This window comes from Triticum urartu, chromosome 6, assembly GCF_003073215.2.
Source record: "Triticum urartu cultivar G1812 chromosome 6, Tu2.1, whole genome shotgun sequence".
Taxonomy (NCBI): domain Eukaryota; kingdom Viridiplantae; phylum Streptophyta; class Magnoliopsida; order Poales; family Poaceae; genus Triticum; species Triticum urartu.
Window position 1 is genome coordinate 20,081,488 of NC_053027.1, and position 4,134 is coordinate 20,085,621.

The following is a 4,134-nucleotide window of genomic DNA, read 5'->3' on the forward strand; positions in this document are numbered from 1 at the left end:
CCTTCTCGATCCAGCAAGAGGGGCGAAGTAGTAGATGAGTTCAGGCAGCACGACGGCGTGGTGACGGTGCTGGTGAAGAACAATCTCCGCAAGGCTTTGCCTAAGCACTACGAAAACTATGACGGAGGATAAATTAGAGGGGACGGGGTTGCCGGCACACGGCTTGGTGTTTCTTGTTGTGTCTTGGGTGCTAGCCCTACCCCTCTATTTATATGTTGAGCCTTGGGGTCGAAATTTGGAGTAAAAGCCTCCACAAAGCCGGTTTCACCCGAAAGGCAAGAGTCCTTCTCGGACTCCAGGGCCAGAAGCCAGGGTTCCCGGCGTCTGGCCCCTGGACTCCGCAAAACTTCCTTTTGCGCTTTCCAAAAACCTTGTGGGCTTTCCCCTTTGGCCCAAATAAAGTGTTCTCGTACCCAAACATTTCGGGAAACATCCGGAACTCCTTCCGGTGATTTTCGGAATCCTTCCGGTGACCAAACACTATTATCCCATATATCAAACTTTATTTCCGGACCATTCCGGAGTTCCTCGTCATGTCCGTGATCTCATCTCGGACTCCGAACAACATTCGGTCATCAACATACATAACTCATATAGTACTATATCGTCAACAAACGTTAAGCGTGCGGACCCTACGGGTTCGAGAACTATGTAGACATGACCGAGACACCTCTCTGGTCAATAACCAATAGCGGGACCTGGATGCCCATATTGGCTCCTACATATTCTACGAAGATCTTTATCGGTCAGACCGCATAACAACATACGTTGTTCCCTTTGTCATCAGTATGTCACTTGCCCGAGATTCGATCGTCGGTATCTCAATACCTAGTTCAATCTCGTTACTGGCAAGTCTCTTTACTCGTTCCGTAATACATCATCCTGCAACTAACTCATTAGTTGCAATGCTTGCAAGGCTTATAGTGATGTGCATTACCGAGTGGGCCCAGAGATACCTCTCCAACAATCGGAGTGACAAATCCTAATCTCGAAATACGCCAACCCAACAAGTATCTTTGGAGACACCTGTAGAGCACCTTTATAATCACCCAGTTACGTTGTGACGTTTGGTGGCACACAAAGTGTTTCTCCCGTAAACGGTAGTTGCATAATCTCATAGTCATAGGAACATGTATAAGTCATGAAGAAAGCAATAGCAACAAACTAAACGATCAAGTGCTATGCTACCGGAATGGGTCAAGTCAATCACATCATTCTCCTAATGATGTGATCCCGTTAATCAAATGACAACTCATGTCTATGGTTAGGAAACTTAACCATCTTTGATCAACGAGCTAGTCAAGTAGAGGCATACTAGTGACACTCTGTTTGTCTATGTATTCACACATGTATTATGTTTTCGGTTAATACAATTCTAGCATGAATAAGAAACATTTATCATGAAATAAGGAAATAAATAATAACTTTATTATTGCCTCTAGGGCATATTTCCTTCAGTCTTCACGCCGGAACAGGTGACCAGCACGCTACGGGATCTCGTGACGGACGTCCAAGGGCTCCACCTCAACCAGTACCACCAGTATATGGCTGGGCCGTACGCACCTCCGCCGGCTGCGCCAATCGCCGCCTACGGCCACCCCACGCTGCCATGGCCGTCCCAGGGCGCGCCTGCCTACAGCGGGCAGCCGCTGCTGCCGTTCCAGGCGGGCTCCTCCACGCTGCCGTGGCCGTCCCAGGGCGCGCCTGCCTACAGCGGGCAGCCGCTGCTGCCGTTCCCGGCGAGCTCCCCCGCGCTGCCGTGGCCGGCCCAGGGCACGCTGGCCTGCACTAGGCTGCCGCTGCTGCCGTTCCAGGCGGGGCACCCCGGCAAGACCACTCCGGCCGCGGCTCCTCTGTGGCATCTGCCGCCGCCGCCAGCTGCGGCTCCCCTCTGGCATCTGCAGCCGCCTTTCCCCGTGGCAACCGACGCACCCGCCCACCCTCCACAGCCGATGCTGCAACCACCGGCGCCACCTCTGCCCAGCTCAGGGGTGTCCTTGCCGGTCGGCCTTCCGATACATCAGGTCTGGTTTCCGGCCTCCCCATCGGCACTACCAGCTTGGGCGGCTGGGTCTTCGCCATCCCCGGTCTACAGTCTACACCACGACTCCGGAGCAGCCGACCCTGTTTCCGCAGTTCGGCGGGCCATCCAGCTCCGCGGGTCCTTACCCGGAGTACTCCAACCAGGCGCCACCCGCCTCGCTACTCCGCACCTCTGAGCCAGCTCGACACGGCGCCCCGACCCAGACACCGCCGCGGTTCGCCAAGATCGACTTCGCCACCTATGACGGCACGGAGGACCCCCTCAACTGGCTCAACCAATGCGATCAGTTCTTTTGCGGGCAGCGCACCCTCGCCTCGGAGCGCACCTGGCTCGCCTCTTACCACCTCCGCAGCGCGGCACAGACCTGGTACTATGCCCTCGAGCAGGACGAGGGCAGCATGCCCCCTTGGGAGCGCTTCCGCGAGCTCTGCCTCCTTCGTTTTGGGCCCCCGATCTGCGGGAGCCGCCTGGCGGAGCTAGGCCGCCTCCCCTTCACCTCCATGGTTCAGGACTTCGCCGACCGTTTCCAGGCCCTGGCATGCCACACGTCGGGCATGACGGCGCAGCAGCGGGCCGACCTCTTTGTTGGTGGAATTCCAGATCACAACCGCGTGGACGTGGAGCTTCGGGGACCCCAGGATATCCAGACAGCCATGTACTACGCTCGCGCGTTCAAGCGTCACGCAGTGGCCGTCCAGCAGGAGTCACCGTCCCGGGCCACTGGGTCGCTACCCTGGCTAGATCCTGCTTAGGGTCGGCCTGCTCAGGCTTCCGCGGCACCCCTCGCCGCGACCGCGGCGCGCCCGTTCCGCCGGCTCACCTCGGCCGAGCTACTCGAGCATCGCCGCCAAGGGTTGTGCTTCAACTGCGACGAGCCCTACACGCCCGGCCACGCCTGCCCGCGACTCTTCTACCTGGAGGTTGCAGACTACATTTCGGAGGACGCCGTCACCGCCGACCTTGCCGCCCCAGCTGTCGCGAAGGTGTTTGACGCTGGTTAATCACCTCGAGGAGTTCAGCAAGCGCTTCCCCACCTTACAGCTCGAGGACGAGCTGTTTGTGGAGGCGGGGAGAAGTGTTATGACCGGCTTAGGGGCTTAGCCCAATTATCTTATAGTATTAGGATCGTTTGCTTAGGAGTCAAGTAAACCTCTCTATATAAGGAGAGAAGATGTATCAATCTAATCAAGTAAGAAGCAATCAATATTTGCTCGACTTCCCTTAGGGAGCCGGGAGACCTAAACCCTAGCCGCCTCCTGCTTTCGCCGCCGCTGCTTCCGTCGCAACACACTGAAGGTCTCCGGTTCGTGGTGTAGTTGGTTATCACGTCAGTCTAACACACTAAAGGTCTCCGGTTCGAACCCGGGCGAAGCCATTTTAGTCCCTTTTGTTTTCTTTTTGCCAGACTGATTTGCTGCTGCCAAAGTAAGTCTATTAACTCCTGTCAGTTAGACATAGTAAGATGATGTTTGTTTTCCCAGACTTATTTTCATTCATGCAGCAGCCTTGAAAAATGAAACTCCAAAACTACTATTTCACAATAGCCCAGGCATAGTAAGATGATGTTTGTTTTCCCCGATTACGAGTAGTATATTACATTATTACACCAAGCAGAGTAATCAGTTTAGACATCTCAATGGATTCGAGTTGCAAATTATAAGAGTTCACACGAAAGAAAGACAGCTATGAGTTTTTCAAGCCTTGCATTCCTGAATGCTCACGGGATGGTACATCCATGTGACATCCAAAGTTCCTCGCCTCCCCGCCTCTGGAAACTCAATGGTTGGCTGGTACATCCATCAACGGCCCAAAAGCTCCTCCCAACTCTTGAAACCGAATCCTGTACAAGTATATGTAAGAAAAAAAGATATTACAGAAGGGGAATCATGTGAAGAAAGAAGTTTGCTCTCTTCCTTGACAAGGAATTATAGCAGGGAGGTATTCTTCACCACCGTGCACCTAGTATTACTATTTCACTTATTATAATATGCTAACATGAAGTCCACCCATGTTTCATAGCAGCACCGAAGGCCACCATGTTTGCTTATATCATCGATTCGCATCCCATCCCATTGTTAGAGTCCAGGCAA

General features: G+C 53.7%; 1 non-coding gene across 1 annotated transcript; it reads left to right on the top strand.

Moving 5' to 3' along the window:
- Positions 1–3,346: 3,346 nt before the first annotated feature.
- On the top strand, positions 3,347–3,419 carry TRNAV-AAC. Its single transcript has one exon. It is a non-coding gene; the product is annotated as a tRNA-Val (tRNA).
- Positions 3,420–4,134: the final 715 nt, after the last annotated feature.